The sequence below is a fragment of the Pelodiscus sinensis genome, chromosome Z, assembly GCF_052426305.1.
Source record: "Pelodiscus sinensis isolate ZL-2025 chromosome Z, ASM5242630v1, whole genome shotgun sequence".
In the NCBI taxonomy this organism is placed as follows: domain Eukaryota; kingdom Metazoa; phylum Chordata; order Testudines; family Trionychidae; genus Pelodiscus; species Pelodiscus sinensis.
Genome location: NC_143085.1, coordinates 24,232,141 through 24,249,697, shown reverse-complemented (window position 1 = coordinate 24,249,697; position 17,557 = coordinate 24,232,141). Strand labels below are relative to the sequence as shown.

Genomic DNA, 17,557 nt, shown 5'->3' with positions numbered 1-17,557 from the left:
CACATCCCATTGTCCTGGCACAACCAAGCCCTTGCCTTGCTTTAAGTTATGAGAAGCAGAAGCTGCATCCCAAATCTCATGGTCCTCACTCTTACCATTTAGGAGAAGATCTTGAACAGACAGACAGATGGACAGATGGGTGGATGGGGAGGTAAACTCTCTCAAAGATATAGCAGATTTGCAAAGCGTATGGAGGTGGAAAATGCTGTATGAATAAATACAAGTTCTTACAGACAATTCAGTTGCAAAGAGCAATACCTCGCTGAACTGGGGAAAGAATCCTTTTTCTTACAGAATGCTCCAAGAGATTATGACAACCATTAATTGTCATTTATTCCTTATTTTTAATACCATTATGCTCACAAAGAATCCCTGCTATGCTCCCTTCCTATGGATCATCTTAAAGTTCAGCAAAGATTAAAAGAAATCTTAATCTTTGTAATGACAGCTGCAATGCCCTGTGGTAACTTTTGTGTCTAAATGTCATAGCTATAGACACAAGGTCACTTCCAAGATGCCTGGACTCTTTTTGTTTTTTTAAATAAATGAGTGTCATTCAAACAAACAGGTGAAAAAAGTCCCCTAATGGTGCCTTTGTCTAAGAAATTCTGGTTAATATTTCATCTCTTCCCCTTTGATTTGCAGGAAGAAGATGAGCACAATGTATTTCTTCAACACATTAGCACTGGTGAGACATACTTAAAGAAAAGACTTGGTTTCTCAATAAATAAAATAAGAGTTTTATTATTAAAATTATAGAAAAAGAGATTAATGTGGAGAAGAGTGAAGGAGTCAGGCCAAATTCTGTTCAGATTACAGTGACGTAAACCTGCTGCCAGGACTGGAATTACTCCAGATTTACACTGGTGTAACTGACAAGTAAACTCACCAAGGACCTACTAATCAATGGCTGCGTCTAGATTGGCATGATTTTCCAGAAATGCTTTTAACGGAAAAGTTTTCCGTTAAAAGCATTTTCGGAACAGAGCATCTAGATTGGCATGGACGCTTTTCCGCAAAAGCACTTTTTGCGGAAAAGCGTCCCATGCCAATCTAGACGTGCTTTTCCGCAAAAAAGCCTCGATCGCCGTTTTCGTGATCAGGGCTTTTTTGTGGAAAACAAATCTGAGCTGTCTACACTGGCCCTTTTGCACAAAAGCTTTGTGCAAAAGGGACTTTTGCCTGAACGGGAGCAGAATAGTATTTCCCCAAGAAGCACTGCTTTCTTACAGTAGGAAGTCAGTGCTTTTGCGGAAATTCAAGTGGCCAGTGTAGACAGCTGGCAAGTTTTTCCAGAAAAGCGGCTGATTTTCCAGAAAAACTGGCCGGTCTAGACACAGCCAATATGTTTTAAGCCTTACTACAAGTGTTTTAAGTAAGAAATTGATGCTTTGCAACTGTTCTGGCCAATCTGTCTTGAAACAGTGACAGCTTAAACATCATTTTTTAGGAGACCTATATATGGCATTCTCAGAGCAACACAACAGTTAAACAGTTTATGTCTACATTTCATGCTTATTTCAAAATAACTCATGTTATCGTATATATAGTAGCTCAATGTCTGTGACTCTGTAATGCTGAAATGCTGGCTGTTGCCTCTGAGCGGCACTGTTGCCTCAGTTACGTCCTTTGCCTCCTGCCGTAGTGCTCGGCTGACTTCTGCGCCACTCAACCGGCCTGCCGCAGGGGAGCAAGTGGCGCAAGTGGCCATTCGGGCGCCATGGTCCCTATGCAGCAGGGGGAGCGTGGAGCCCAAATGGCCGTTTGGGCTCCGCAGTCCCGCGAATGAGAGGCAGGAGGGGGAGGAGAAGAGAAAGAGAGAGTGAGAGGCAGGAGGGGGAGGAGAAGAGAAAGAGAGAGTGAGAGGCAGGAGGGGGAAAAGAAGAGAAAGAGAGAGTGAGAGGCAGGAGCGGGAGGAGAAGAGAAAGAGAGAGATGGAGAGAGAGGCAGGAGGCGGAGGAGAGGTGAGTGGGGGGGAGGCAGTAGGAGGAGGAGGAGGAAGAGGAGGAGAGAGAGAGAGCGAGACATGGACGTGGAAGAGAGATCTGAAAATCCCGTCTTATGATGGGCTATTGGCTAGTTTTGAAATAATAGAATGCATGTCTATTCAGCAAGCCAATTATTTCAAAATATTTTCTAAATAATGGGCTCCTTACTCCTACTTCTGTAAGTCTCATCTCACAAGGAGTAAGGGAAGTAAACGGAAGAGGTTCTTCTTCAGCTTCCTGCTGTGTAGACAGTACAAAAAGCTGAATTAAGGTACTTCGACTTCAGCTACACAATTTACGTTGCTGAAGTTGCGTATCTTAACTCAACTTTAGCGCACAGTGTAGCTGTACCCTTAGATTACTGGGACAGCCCCCAAATGCCAAAACCTTTTCAAATCTAACTGATATGCATTATGGATCTCATGAGCTGCCAGGGAAGGGGCATTTACAACCGATGAAAAATCAGGCAGATTTAGCTCATTCCTTCTCGTAAGTGCCTGAGAAGAGAGAATCAAATTAAACACTGGATATTTCAGAATGAAATTAACACATAATCTCTTTCTGATTTAGTTAATACGGTCCAGATCCTAATGGTGTTATAGACTAGATATTCTGATTAGAGCATTCACATACTTTGGAATGCTGAATCCTTAAAGGTGCCTGATTTTCAAAAGTCTTGGGGTTAATGCTTTATTAAAATGCCCTTTTAAAGTGTCTTTAGACCCCACTAGGCCACCTAATATTACTAGTCACTTGAAAACTTCATTAGTTATTTGAATAAATGTACATTTTCAATTTAATATTTTCATTTCAACAATTTAAATAATAAATACAACAGTGCAAATTAATGACTAACCATTTCCATAAAGTCTGCAGAACTGGAATTTATCCACAGATTTGACACCATTATCCTGGGCCTAAACTAAGACATTAACTGGTTGGTGCATTACAAAGTCAATTGCTCCTTCTATTAATATTTGCATTTCCACATCAAAAGCAATACACGGGATACAACCAGCCCACTTCATTAGCGTCATTGACGTGGGTCATACAATTCACTGGTACTTCTTTTGCTGTTAAATATCTATATCTATATCTATATCTATATCTATATCTATATCTATATCTATATCTATATCTATATCTATATCTATCTATTAGTTTCTGTTATTTCCACTCCAATTTATTTAATGAAGTGTGTTTTGCCCTCTAAAACTCATGCTTCTATATATGTTGATTGGTTTTAAAGATGCCACAGGACCACTTGTAGCTTTTAAAGTTACAAACTAACATGGCTACCCTTCTGAGACTTTTTAGTTGCATTTGTATGGAGCTTCCAATTAGACTGCTAGGGCAGCCAGGAGCAGAACACATTACTGCAGTCTAGTCTATTGGTGCTCAACCAGGATACATGGATCCCTAGGGAACTGTGAGCAGGTTTCAGGGGTTATGGCAAGCAGAGCTGACATTAGACTTGCAGGAACTCAGGGCAGAGAGCCAAACTCCCACCACACTCCAGTGGAAGCCTGGGGCTCCAAATCCTGCCACCTAGAGCTGAAGCCAAAACGTGAGCTACTTAGCTTCACAAGGACCCCAGTGGTTTATGGCCTTGAGCAATTGTCCTGTTTGTTATCCCGGAACACTGGGACTGGCTTTATTTGGAGAAAAACAGCTATTGTGGACACAAGCTGGCCATAGAGTGTTTATAGTATGTTGAAGGGAGGGGCTAAGAAAGAAAAAGTTTGAGAACCCTTCATTTCTGGCTCCACCCCAGAGTCCACATCCTCAAGCCAGAGCCTATTGCCCCTCTCAGATGCCAATCTCCTCCTGCCACCCATAGACCACTCCCACACTCCAAACCTCTAAGTCACACATCCCCTATCCAGAGCCCTCTCAACCCCAACCCCACTGCAGAGCCTATACCCCAGATGGATTCCTCACCCCCTCTTTAACTCCAATCACCTATCCCAGTCTGGAGCCCCCTTCTGTACCTAAAATCCACCATGAGTGGCCCTATCCCAGAGCCTGCACCTCTAACCAGAGACCTCCTACCCTCCTGCACCTCAGTCCCCTACCCCAACCCAGTGAAAATTAACATGTCATCCAGAATGGGAGAGAGTGAATGATGTGGGGCATGGTGTGCAGTCAGGGAGAAGGGGCCTTATTGAAAGGATGGAGCAAAGCTTTTTGATTTTGTGCCATCAGAAAGTTGGTAGCCCTGCTTATTCTGCTTTCAGCTATATCTATCACAGCAACTCCAGCACAGAAAGAGGTTTAAAGAGGCGACGTGACTCAAAATCTTGGTTCCCGATAAACAGAGTAAAACTAAGTGAGAGTCAGTCCTCCAAGCATGAAGAATCAGAAGATAAAACAAGGAAGGCAAGACCAAACAATTTTGTAATATAGGGATGTAAAACCCCATTTAATTGGTTAACTACAATCAGGGGCTGCTGCAGCCTGGCCATAGCAGCTCTTACCTGCAGCTCACACAGGCCCACTATGGATAGGTGCAGTTCTGGACAACCGAAACAGGCCTGTACATGGTGCACTGCCCTGCCCATGGTGTGGTAGGGAGCTGCCCAGTCTCCACTGCTTAACCAGAATCAGTAAGCATCATCCATTAAGTGTTAACCTTTCACAACCCTATTCTAAAGCACCAAAGAGATCAGTTGAAACACAAGCTGAATACAGTAAAACTCCAATAGTCTGGCATCCAATAGTCTGGCATCAAAATGGCAAGAGCCTAGTGAGTGAGCTTCAGCAAAAAATGAGTCACAAGGTAACAGCAGCAGCAGCCGAACTGAGCAAAAAGGGTAAAAAAGGCTTAAAACCCCTAAAATATTACAGTATACTGTATAGAGTATGTACAATAAAAAGGGTTAAGAACACTTTATATACAGTATATAATGTATACAGTATGGCTACGTCTACACTGGCCACAATTTCCGGAAAAGCCATGCAAATCAGGTAAGTCAGGATAGGGAAATCCGCGGGGGATTTAAATATCCCCCGCGGATTTAAATAAACATGTCCGCCGCTTTTTTTCCGGCTTGGGGAAAAGCCAGAAAAAAAGCGTCTAGACTGGCGCGATCCTCCGGAATAAAGCCCTTTTCCGGAGGATCTCTTATTCCTACTTCGAAGTAGGAATAAGAGATCCTCTGGAAAAGGGCTTTATTCTGGAGGATCGCGCCAGACTAGACGCTTTTTTTCCGGCTTTTCCCCAAGCCGGAAAATAAGCGGCGGACATGTTTATTTAAATCCACGGGGGATATTTAAATCCCCCGCGGATTTCCCTATCCTGACTTACCTGATTTGCATGGCTTTTCCGGAAATTGTGGCCAGTGAAGATGTAGCCTTTATATATATAACCAGCTTATAGTACTTCCTGATAGTCCGGCATATCTGATAATCCGGCACCACCTAGGTCCCATAGGTTCCGGATTATCGGAAGTCTACTGTATATGTTCAGGAAATCAAGGCAGTAGAGCAAAGGAGCCAGAAACTACCCATTGCCCTGCACCTTTTACATCAGTACAGAGTGCTGCAAAATGCTACATACCAGGGATGTCAAATATTGGTTAATTGACTGGTTGAGTAACTTCATGAATTCTTATCTGTTAGTCAACTAGTACATAGTCCCTGGGAGCGGGGCCAGCAGCCAATGTGCTCTGGCCTCATTCTGGAGGAGCCCTCTGCTACTCCAAGCTGCTGCCTCTGAATCAAAGGCAGCAGCATGGGGTGCCAGGAGGGAGCTGGTCCGCAAGGGAAGCCAGTTTAAAAATCAGCTCCCCTTGAGGATTGTCTGCCTGTTGCCCTGTGCTGCTGCCTTTGATAGACAGGTAGCAGTGTGGGGTGACAGCAACCCCTGTCAAGGGAGTGTGAGCTCCCAGACCCGGCACGAGATAGAACTGAGCTGGGCTGCCTGACCCCCCACCCCCAGCTCCTAATAAACTTTCAATACAGAGCCGCAGCAAAGGCAGGTCCTGGATCCGTCGCAAGCCAGGACTGAGCTGGGCTGGCCAGCCTCCTAAAAAATTTACTGGAGAGGGGAGCGGGGGAGGAAAATGCATGTAGTCCTTAGCATTAACCTATAAGCTTAATCGACTACACTATTACATCCCTACTACAAACAAGAGCTGTAGCAGATTTTGCACAAAGTTCTAGGCATGGGAAATTTTGGCCCTTGGCTCAGGGAGCAGGTACACATACGCTTAGGATGAGAGGAGTCAATGAAGAGCTTTGAAAATGAGGCAGGAAAAACTACCTTATCAAAAGAATACAAAGTGAATCAGACCTCTCTGAACATATACTCAAATGGGGCTTTTCCTCTAGAGCAAGGGTTTTCAAACTGGAGGTTGAGACCCTCAGGAGATTGTAAGGTTACTGCATGAGGGCTGCAAGCCATTAACCTAAACCCTCAAACTCTGCTTTGTCTCCAACATTTGTAATTTATTTAAATATTTCAAAAAGTGGTTTTAATGTACAAGGAGGTTACCCTTAATGGCTTGCTGTGTGAAACGGCTTACCAACACAAAAAATTGAGAACCCTTCCTGCCCCCTTACCCTCCTGCCCCCCACTCTAGAGAAAAAAAATGCTCTTAGATTGTCATACAATTGCTTACATATGTACAAGAAACCACCTATTGCTTGTAGAACTATTGTAATGATATATTAGCTATGTTTAGTCCAAAATCCCAGACAGCTTATATTACTATTTTCTCACTGAAATTTCAAGTCCAGTTATTTACATTAAGTTCAAATAAAGCATATGGAATGGGACACGTTCTATTTTGGTTTGGAAAGGTGGATTGGTAATTCTACTGAATACAGCATTTTATCTCCCCTAGCGTTAATATATACTTGGTGGGTAAAACTATGTAAAATGCAGTTTGCAGAAAAAAAAAATCAACATTACTGGTGATCTACAACACCAGACCACGTTTACAAAGCATTTTGATAAAAAACGGCACCCACGTAATATAATTATTGTTGCTATTAGACTGTTATTTATGTCAAATTTGTTGCTTTTATAGCTCTAGCAGAGAAAGCCATACAGTATTTTAGGAATATAGCTCTCTAGAGACCTTATCAAATGTAATGGCAGCAGCAACAAGTACAAGAATGAGGCAGTAACTCACTGCAGTTATAACTCCAAAACTAGATGCTAAATAATTTAATGTGAGATTCCATAGTTGATTTGAAAATAAGAGATGCGGGATACTAAACTTCCCAGTCTGCGTATAATAAAAACGAAGTATGGATAAATCATAGGGAACGTTACAATATGTTCCCTCTTCCCTTACTTCCAGATAATATTTAGTTTATCTCATACTCTTCTGACAATTATGGAGAAAATTTACATACCTCAGATTTTAGGTTCTTCTCCAAGATTTTCCAAGTTTGCCCATCTCCATTTTCAACATGAATGGATATTATTCCATGTATGGAGAAATACACTAAATTCTCCATACACATGCAATGGACAAAATTTAGTATTCATTGATGTAAACAAAAATAGAGTGGCTTAAAAGGCTTATCTGTCATCTATGTTAGATACCTATTGTATCCATTTCTGTAGTGGCTGAGCATCTCACAATCTTTAACGTATTTATCCTCACAACACTCCAATGAAGTAGGGAGTTGCTATCGTCCATATTTTACAGATGGGGAACTGAGGTGCATAGAGTCTAAGTGATTTGTCCAAGGTCACATAGGCATATAAAAATACAAGCCTGTCCTTGCTATTATCTAGATCAGTGGAAATAAACTCATCCAGGCTGAATTGTGATAAGAAAGACCCATTCAATCATACCCATTTATTTTGGTTTTATTCCAAAGTTTTATCTAACTCTCTGAACTCAAGAATACTCTGGACTTTGTTTGATATTGAAAACTTGTTTTTGTCACTATGGGTATGTCTACACTACAAAGTTAATTCGAACTAACAGACGTTAGTTCGAATTGACTTTCATAGTCGCTACACATACAAACCGCTAGTTCGAACTTAATTCAAACTAGCGGAGCGCTTAATTCAAACGAGGTAAACCTCATTCTATGAGGACTAACGCCTAGTTCGAATTAAGTAGTTCGAATTAAGGGCTGTGTACCACTCTGGGCACCACCAGGGAAACCTGTCTGCCCCCCTCCCAACCCCGGAGCCCTTAAAGGGGCATGGTCTGGCTACGGTGCCCGTGCCAGGTGCAAGCCTGCCAGCACCCAGCCAGTAGACCCTGCACCTGGCACGACACAAGCCAGCCACCCGCTGCCACCCAGCCTTCCACCTCTTCCTAGGACCAGGCTGGCGGCTCTCAGGAGCCTGCTCGGGGCTGCAAGAGGCGGGCGCCCACCTGGTCTAGTGCGTGGATCTCATCCACGACCTCCGCACTAGGCACAGGAAAGTGGCCGTCTAGGGCAGGATAGCTGCCAGCCTGGCCACCCAGGAGCAGGTTTGCATAAAAATCAAGGTGGTCCAGTGAGACCCCTGACCCTGAGCCCTGAGCTTAGAACATAAAAGCATAAGAACGGCCGTACTGGGTCAGACCAAAGGTCCACCTAGCCCAGTAGCCTGTCTGCCAACAGCGGCCCACACTAGGTACCCTGGAGGGCATGGACCAAAGACAATGACCAAGCCATTTGTCTCGTGCCATCCATCTCCAGCCTTCCACAAACGGAGGCCAGGGACACCATTTCTACCCCCTGGCTAATAGCACTTCATGGACCCAGCCTCCATGAATTTATCTAACTTCTCTTTAAACTCTGTTATAGTTCTAGCCTTCACAGCCTCCTGTGACAAGGAGTTCCACAGGTTGACTATTTGCTTTGTGAAGAACAACTTTCTGTTATTAATTTGAAGCCTGATACCCATTCATTTCATTTGGTGTCCTCTAGTCCTTCTATTATGGGAACTAATGAAGAACTTTTCTTTATGCACCCTCTCCACACCACTCATGCTTTTATAGACCTCTATCATATCCCCCCTCAGTCTCCTCTTTTCTAAGCTGAAAAGTCCCAGTCTCTTTAGACGCTCTTCATATGGGACCTGTTCCAAACCCCTGATCATTTTAGTTGCCCTTTTCTGAACCTTTTCCAAGGCCAAAATATCTTTTCTGGGGTGAGGAGACCACATCTGTATACAGTACTGAAGATATGGCGTACCATAGTTTGATACTTCCCCTCCTCCTTCTTCCCCTGGCTTCCCCCTTCCAGCTCCCTCCTCCCAGGTTTCCCCCTCCTCTCTCCCACCCTCTCTCTTCCCCTCTCCCACCTCCTTTTCCCAGTCTCCCCGAATTTTGTTCAATAAAGAGAGTTTCTATTTTTGAACACAGGTGTCCTTTATTTTGTACATCAGGAAGGGGGGCTAGGGAGGTGTAAGTGGAAGAAGGTGATGGAGGAATGGGGTACGAGCCCCCGATGGGGAGGACTGGGGTGGCTCTGTGGGATCCTCGGGGTGGAAGCTCTCCTGCAGCCCCCTGATTGACTCCCCCTCTGAATGGCAGCCTGCGGCAAGTGCAGTCGGGCTGATGGTCAAGTGCTGTGATGTGCCAAGTGTGGGCATTCAGGGCACTCCAAGACAGGACTGCTTTGCTGTCCCTCATCGAGTTAGACAAGTGAGCAGGGAACCCCTAAGAACTGTCTGTCCGGGGTGGGGGTCGGGTCCCTTTAAGCACAGCCCTCGGCTAGCCTGAGACAGCAGCTCCACGCTCTAAGTCCTAATCTGATGCCCTGCCGGCACTGCTTCCGGCCATCCTTAACCTCGGTTCAGGGTCCACTCAATGTGGACATGCTAGTTCGAATTAGCAAAATGCTAATTCAAACTAGTTTTTAGGTCTAGATGCACTAGTTCGAATTACTTTAGTTCGAATTAACTAATTCGAATTTAGTTCGAATTAGTGCTGTAGTGTAGACATACCCTAAGATGGTTCATGTGTAACTGAAATTTAAAATATTAGGAATGCCTTATTCAGCATGTTGATTTTCTTATAAAATTTTACTCATGTCTGTTTTGCCACTCACTTTTAGGAGAAAAAGCAAGCATTATAATGGGGATATAGAAGAGGAAGTGAACTTCTATTGGCAAATAATTCCTCTTTATATTTGCATATTTAATGGTGCTAAATATGCAAACTGGATAACAGTTAAATACTGACGTCTTATCAAGTTGTTTGCTTTCTGGAGTTCTTTTATAACTTCTTCAAACTCTATTTACATATTGTTTAATTACTCTTAAAAATCAGAGATCTGATCACATGAATTCAGAGGTGGCAATGTTAATTAACTTGAGATTCAATGCTTTTGTGATTCTGATAGTTTTACATGGATCAGGAAATAGTGTTAATAAAGCTTACTTACTGTGACAGGTGTAATTTCACGGATTAAGGAAACACTTGTGCAAGTGACAAACTTAACTTAAACTTAGCCTGAACATTTCTTTATCTAAGTTTTGAAATATATCACTCATTTTGTTTCGGGAAGTTTTGGCACTAGAAGCTTATCATAACAGGATTAACATATAAATATTATCACAGCCAGCAGGATGTTTTTGTATTAATATTAACAGCAAATGTTATACATCTGTATCAGAATAACTAATTAAGCCCAGCTGTCAAATATCATTTGAAGTTTTCAGTGCCCTGTTTAATACAGGCTGGTGACAATGTTCCAGATTAATGGCGACACAACCATAAGGTTTCCCTCTTCCTCAGTTCTTCACATTTACCCTCATAGAAGCGTAAACGTATACAAAAACTAAATCATGACTTCTATGATTAGCAGATTAATTTAATATCTGTAACAGCTGTACAATCCTTTACACTGTACAACCACCTATTTATATTTTTCTGCTACAAGGAAAAATGTATAGCAATAACTTTCTCTATGAATGAATCAATGACTCAGAAATGCTTTAACTTGTGAAAAACTTAAAACTGATTGAAGTATCAAGTTGGCCATCCTTTGGTTTATCTTTTGAGTTTCTGTTTCATTATTCATCATATATATTTGCTCAAACAAATATGAAAACCTGTGTGTCAGTGTATCCTGGGCTGCAGAAACTTTTCAGAGGCTTAAAGTTGCCCTATATGCAATTTGAAGCTGAGCTTTTCAGCTTCCCTAAACATGGCTGACACAAGAAGGAAGAATGCTTAGAACTCAGGAGACCTGAATCCAAATCCTTGCACCACTTACAGACTTCCGGACTGACCTGCAGTAGTAGTGTAAATCCAGAATTCCTTTGATTATGTTGGTTTATGCCCCAAAACCATGAAACCATCTTCCTCAACAATGAAATCTCAAGGCAATGTTCTGTTGAGGTCTATACTATAGTATCTGTGTTGTAGGGAGGAGGAAAGGTTTAGCCACCACACAGAAATTAAGTCTAAAACAGGAAGCTTTAATTAGCCATAAAATTGTGGTCCAGGCATTAGATAATATTTTGATTTCTTACCCATTTAAATTATATATCAGATTAATTTGGTAAAATTCTTTCTCTGGGATTTAAAAACAAAGTGGATGGCCATCTTTTTAGAACCCTCTTTAAAATGTATGTGAATTGATTATTTTTAGCAGTCATTTGATCACTCAGTTAATTTGAGAGTGTAATTTCCATCCACTACTGAGACTAATTTGTTGATTTGATCTTGATTTGATTGTTGTAATGCTTCATTTTTAGTGTAGTTGTAGTAGCTTCTCTTTGGTGATATGTTTTCTTGATTTTGTGTTTTAATTAAATTTAAAATAGATACTGAGCTACATTGCTTGCAATAAGCAACATGGATCTGGAACTTCAGAGGACCTGTCCTGGGTGAATACCGCTTAAGTCAACCAAAAAGCCTCTCTAGCTCCCCCCGCCCTATTAATATATGTTCTCACCTGCCTTATCTAAAGCTGCAAACCAGCAACAAACTAACTTTACTGGGCAGAGACCGAATGATAATGGTGGTCTGCTAAGATGCAGGGATTTGCTCATGCAGAGCTTATTGCAGAATTGGAGCTTAAATCACTCTGGGTATGTCTACACAGCAAAGTCATTTCGAAATAACTTTTCTAGCGTCGACACAGCCAAACCGCTATTTTGAAATTAATTCAAAATAGTGGAGCACTTATTTTGAATTTGGTAAATCTCATTCCACGAGGAATAATGCCAAATTGGAAATAGCTAAATCAAAATAAGCGCTGTGTAGATGCTTATTTTGAAATAGGGGGCCTCCAGCCCTTCCCGGGGTGCCCTAGTGGCCACTCTGGGCACAACCAGGAAAACTCTTCTGCTCCTGCCCCAGCCCTGAAGCCCTTAAAGGGGTAGACTCTGGCCACAGTGCCTGTGCCAGCTGCAAGCCTGCCAGCACAGAGCCAGCAGTCCATGCACCTGGCCCAGCATAAGCCAGCAACCCAGTGGCACCCAGCCCTCCACCCTCCCCAGGAGCAGGCTGGCAGCTCCCAGGAGCCTGCCAGGTGCTGCAAAAGGCGGGCACCTTCCGGGTCTAGTGCAGAGATTGTGGACCTCTTTAAGGTTTGGGGGAGGCTTCCAATGTCCACAATCTCCACACTAGACACAGTCTACAGGCGGATGGCTGACAGCATGGCCACCAAAGGCCACATGCACACCCAGGAGCAGGTGTGCATGACATTTAAAGAGTTGTAGCAGGCCTATGCCAGAGCCTCAGGGGGCAGCTCCCAACCAGGGGCTGACCCGGATCCCTGCCCCTATTATGATGCCCTGGACTCCATCCTGGGGGGGTCAGACAGTCTGTGCACCTCAGGTGGTCATCGACCCTGGGGCAGAGGGCCCTGCCCATGACATTGAGGAGGAGGAGGAGGAGGAAGAAAAGGAGAAGGGCCAGGAGCTGCAGGAGCCTGGAGGGCATGTGCTCCATACCCAGGACCCCCAAGCCGTCCCAGCAGACCCAGTGTCATCTGAGGCCAGGGAGGCCTCAACTTGTGAGTGCCATCACCAGGGTTTGACAAATTATTGAAAATCCTATTTGACAGACAAGAAAGGGACTCGCTACCTCCCTTCCAAAAGTGTTTTAATGGCATAAATTCCTAATAAGAATAAGAACAGTAATTACTAATAAGTTATTAATAAATATCACCCAAGTTATTAATAAATATCTTATAAATCTCTACTTTTTCCCTCTGCTGCCATGTCTCCTCCCCTTGCTCCATCAGCTCCCCGGGTGCCTGCTGCCCCCCAATCCCTCACCTTCCTCTGCTGTCCTGACTCCTGCCCTTCTCACTGCCCTCAGCCTTCCTGAGACCTGCCCCCCTCCACCAGCCCTTCTCTCCCCCCCGTGCCCACTCCTCCAGTAGCCCCACTCTGATCATGTGAGCTACCCCTCCTCATCCCTTCTTCTAACACCTCCCTCTACACACCTGCCCTGCCTCTCTCCTCTGGTGCTGGGCCCTCGCCTGCAGGTGTCTGCCCTTCTGCTTCACCTCCAGAATCCCCTGGCACCTGCACCCTCCTGGTGCCTCCCCCTTCCCTCACTGCCCCGGCCCCCTTTGCCCTCTTTTTCCCTGATACCCACCCCCTCACCACCCTCTACCCCCATTCCCCTCATGCCCGTGCCCTCACACAGGACTTGCTCCATCCCCACCTTCCTCATGCCCACCCCTTCTTTCAAGCCTTCTCTCAGCACCTCACTTCCCCCTCTAACCTCCAGTGCCCTTCCCCTCTCCTCTCCCAGCATCACCCTGTCCCCCCTCCCACTGACACCTTCCCTCCTGCCCTTTTCCTCATTGTCTGCACTTGGCCCCCTGGGATTTGTCTCTCTTGCACCCCTGTTCCTTGGTGCCTTCCCCTTTCTTCTTCTTCTTCTCCTGACCTCCTCCCCTCCCCTCCCCTTCCCCATGTTTTCCCCCTTCCCTCAGCACAGCACAGCACAGCACAGCACAAGCCCCTTCCTCTCCCCTACCAGGCTTCTGCCTTCCACTTTGCGGGGTTACCAGAGCCTTTTTGAATCCGGCAGTTGCCAGCTGTGACATCAGGAAGCCACGTCACGCCAGAGTCCTGCTGTCTGCTGGCATCCTGCCATCTGGCTTTCAGCCCCACCCCCTCACGCCGGAGCTTCATGCAGGCAGCCCAGCACTGAGAATTGCAGCACTTCCCTCTTCCCGGCCGCGCTCTGCTCCTCCACCAGCCAGTGGATCGGAGGGGGCCACGCCGCCCGTAGTGCAGGCTTTGGCTAGCCTGTCACAAGGCCCCACCGGGCCAGACGACCCCTGCACTCGCCATCTGGTAAAATCTACTCACCATGGACGAGCGGGCAAGTGTATTTGCCGAGCCCTGGCCATCACTGTCCCATTATGAGGGGCAGGGAGTGGGGGAGAGGGAGACCAGGGACTGTGCATGTGGGCCTGGCTGACCACAGAGCATGCAGCAACCTGTGCATGTACCATGCCACCCTGGGCATGTGGCCCCGGCTGGCTGCCACACAGGTGCTCTGGCCTGTTACCCACACGCGTGTATGTATAAAGGCACATGACGTGCTCCTGACCCGGGGGGAGGGACACTGCATGATGCCCTCCCTCCAAGAGCCCCCTCTATGCAGAGGCAGGGCACATCTTCCCTCCCTCCCCTCACCCCCAAACTAGATACAGCACAGGGGCATAGGTGAAGTCCTGGGCCAGCTCACACTCCTGGGGATAGCAGGACATACAGAACATGGCCTGTGTGCAAGCACATCGGCTCCGATGCTGTCCTTACCATGCAGAGGGGGGCTGGGATTCACCCACTGTGTCCCCAGGGAGAACTAACCATTTCTCTTGTTTTTCCATAGCTGCAGCAGCTGTCAGGGATGGGCACACCACCCAGCCCAAGATAGTCTCCCGCACCCAGGCCAGCAGGCTGGCCAGTAACCAGGAGGAGTACCAGTGGCAGCACCTGAGGATCCTGTGAGGCCAGCACCGCACCCTTGACCACTAGGTGCATGAAGACCTGCAGCTTCGGCGGGAGAGCTGGTGGGAGTTACTTGCCCAGGGCCATGCCATCTCTGACTACCTGCAGACCCTGGTGCAGAAATTGTTGCCTCCTACTACTTCAGCCCCAGCTGCCGCCCCAGCTACCGCTCCTCCTCCCACTCCTGCTCCCCCTCCCACTTCTTCCTCCCCACTCCACCTGCCCCCCCTCCATACTCGCTCCCCCCTGGGGACGCCAAGGCCCCCGCACCTGCAGTGTGAGGAGACAGGTGGACCAGCAACATCCCCAACCCTGAGCTTCTCCTCCCCTTCCTCCCCTTGCCTCCCCCTTCCAGCCCACTCCTCTCAGGTTCACTCCTCCCCTCTCCCACCCTCTCGCCTCTCCTCCCCTGCCCTCATTCCCTTCCCCCAGTTTTGTTCAATAAACAGAGTTTGTTTTTGTCAACACATGTGTCTTTATTTAATGGGAAGAGGGGTTAGGGAGGCATCAGTGAAAGGATGTAAGGGTGAAATGAGGCACAAGCCCCCAGTGGGGCACACCAGGGAGTCCTCCTCCGGGTGGAAGCTCTCCCGCAGGGCCTCCCGGATACAGACAGCCCCCCGATGGGGCTCCCAGGTGGCAGCCATGTGGGGCTGAATGTACAGGCCAGCCAAGTGGTCAGCCTCTGCCATCCAGCCCAGAAGGAAAGGCTCCCCCTTCTTCTCACATAAATTATGCAGTACACAACACGCTACCACCACATGCAGAATATTCTGCTCGGATAGGTCCAGGTGGGTGAGGAGGCATCTAAAACAGGCCTTCAACAGGCCAAATGCCCCCTTCACCACAGTGATGTCCATGAACTGGCCCTGGTGGTCAGACACAGCCTGCAGGATGACTGAGAAAGTATCCCTTCTGGTTGATGTAGAGGAAGGCCTGGTGTTCTGGGGCACAGATAGGGATGTGTGTCCCGCAGTTGGGGAAGCCCAGGTTGCCAAACCCTTCGATCACTGAGTCCACATTGGTGAGGTGGATAACTCTGCGAAGCAGCACTCTGTAGATGGCCTTGACCACCTGCAGAGGGACACACAAAACCACCGAGTTTCACTGGGGTGCCAGGGTGGCTGAGAGTGCTCCTTCCCCGCCACTTCCTCGTGCCCCCACACCCAGGAGCAACCCCCCCTGCCGCAATCCTGGCCACTGCGGGCAGCCCATAGTGCGGGTGGGACAGATTAAACCCTCCTGTGGAGGAGACTTGCACCATCTCTACCCCCTTTTCCCTGGGGCAGCCCATCATCTCCTTGCCCCCCACCCCATCCCAGACACAGTGGCTGGAGACTGCCATACCTGCATGAGCACTGCTCCAACGGTGGATCTCCCCATGCCGAACTGGTTCCCCACGGATCGGTAGCTATTCGGTGTGGAGAACTTCCATAGGGGAATGGAGGGCCTCATGTGAGCGTCCCATTGCTTCAGAGCAGAGGCAAGCCATTCACCGAGCTTGAGGAAGGTGTCCTTTTTCATCCTGAAGTTCTGAGTCCATTGTTGGTCTCCACAGCGCTCCAGGATGATGTGGTCCCACCAGTCGCTGCTTGTGTCCAGATGCCAGATGTGGCAGGACACGCTGGTGTCAGGGAGCTGCAGCTACTGCTCCCTTTCCCCCAGGAGGGTCCGGAGGACGGCATGGGGGTCAGGCTGCAGCAGATGCTGCGAGGCAGCCTGTAGAAAGCACAGCCAGGCTTGCAGCAACATGTCCAAAATGAGCACCAGAGTGGCCAGGGGCAGCTCTGGTTCCATGATGCCAAGTGCTGTGGTGTCCTGAGTCAGGGCAACCAAAGTAGGCAGAGACAAAAATGCTTTGCTGTCCCTCAGCAAGGTAGGCAAGCAAGCAGGGAAAACTGAGAACCGGCTGTCCAGGGGGGTCCCTTTAAGCACAAGCCTCAGATAGCCTCAGGTAGCAGCCACACAAAGTAACTCCTGACCTGATGCCCTGCTGGAACTGGTTTCAACTGCCCTTAAATGCAATTCAGTGTCCAATCAGTGTGGATGAGCTATTTCAAAATAGCAAAACACTATTTTGTATGTAGATGTATTATTTCAAAATAACTTATTTCAAATTAACTAACAAAATAAGATATTTAGAAATAACACTGTAGCAAGACATACCCTCTGTGTGTTTGTGAGAGAGAGAGAGAAGGAACATACTTCAGTTATGGGTTCACCTTACATAGTGATCTGATTAAAACAGATGAATGTTTAAAGGCAACCACTGTACGCTTAGGCTTAGGACAATATTGAAATCTAATAAGTACCCTTACTCTGACCTTGATATCATGTTATATTTCACTATGACCAAAAAAAGAGCAGGGACATGCTGCACTGCATCACAGAGCACAGCCACAAAAAAAGGAAGGGTGGATGGTGGTAGATAATTCACTGTGATAATCATTACTTTGGGACAAAGCCCAGTAAAGTTAATGAAAAGGCTCTCATTACTACAGTGAGTTTTGAATCAAGTCTAAGAATCTTTCTCCTTTTTTTTTAACTGTGGAAAAAGTTGTCCTCTAGGGCATCCTTCCTAACCACTAAAATTCAGTCAGCTGTGAAATGGTATATGGTTTAGGGGAGGAACTGGAAGATACCATATTTGGGGAGGGGGTTATTTTGAAATTGAACT

The 17,557-nt window shown here is 46.5% G+C and overlaps 1 protein-coding gene across 2 annotated transcripts in view; it reads right to left on the bottom strand.

The window, feature by feature from the left end:
* Window positions 1–17,557, bottom strand: part of TMEM132D (transmembrane protein 132D) — a 597,317-nt gene that overhangs the window by 296,714 nt on the left and 283,046 nt on the right. The window lies entirely within an intron of this gene.